The sequence below is a fragment of the Corvus brachyrhynchos genome, unplaced genomic scaffold (genome assembly GCF_000691975.1).
Source record: "Corvus brachyrhynchos isolate BGI_N302 unplaced genomic scaffold, ASM69197v1 scaffold309, whole genome shotgun sequence".
NCBI lineage: Eukaryota > Metazoa > Chordata > Aves > Passeriformes > Corvidae > Corvus > Corvus brachyrhynchos.
In genome coordinates this window covers 479,365-480,114 of record NW_008240227.1, presented here as the reverse complement: position 1 = coordinate 480,114, position 750 = coordinate 479,365, and the positions used below count along the sequence as shown (strand labels likewise).

General features: G+C 42.9%; 1 protein-coding gene across 1 annotated transcript in view; it reads left to right on the top strand.

The window, feature by feature from the left end:
- Positions 1-750, top strand: part of SIN3A (SIN3 transcription regulator family member A) — a 30,356-nt gene that overhangs the window by 7,259 nt on the left and 22,347 nt on the right. The window lies entirely within an intron of this gene.

Below are 750 nucleotides of genomic sequence, written 5' to 3'. Positions count from 1 at the left end.
GCAAGAAAAGATTTGCTGTTGTAAAAGATGTATGGTATCTTGGGTGATCTTAAGCTTAACAGACTAGATCAGCATTTAGATTGAAGACTTTCAGGAAAATTGAAATGTTTTGGAAAACGTTACCCCAGAGTCATTAGGTGGCACTCTTCCCTCTGTTGCCTCCTTTACAAGAAGCTGGCAGTTGGGTACGAGGGAAAAAATATCTTTTTAAGAGTACACTGGAGATAGCTGTCAGTGAAAGAGCAGGGAAGGGCTATTTGTGTGATATTTGTCTTTGCCACATTTCTGGCATATTGAATCTTCCACACTTGTGTTGCTGGTGAGCTGCTCTCCCTGTCTGGTGCCTGATTTTACACACAGCTTCATCCTTGCTTCTGCAGAAGGGATGTTCACACTCATAGTGGCAGCCACAGAGCTGAAGAGCTGCAGGCAGACCCTTGCAGGGGCTGGAAGAGGCTGTGTTGATGCTGGTAGTCCTTCTTAAAAAGAATTTAGATGAACCAGCAGGCAAATCTTACTTTGTTCATGAGGATCAAATAAAGTATGTCCCATCTAAAAGAGGCTCAAATGGAAAACTGGGTTTGTGAAAATGATTTTCCAAATTGAAACTTCCCTGGTTTACAGTATGAAAAAGTCCCAAAAGTGCATGCTTTCTATTCCTTTCCCTGTTTTTCTAGGGGAAATACCAAGCTGGGTTTTCCCCTGAGCCTGCTGATGCCAGAGAGCTGTCATTTGACTTCCAGTACCCAA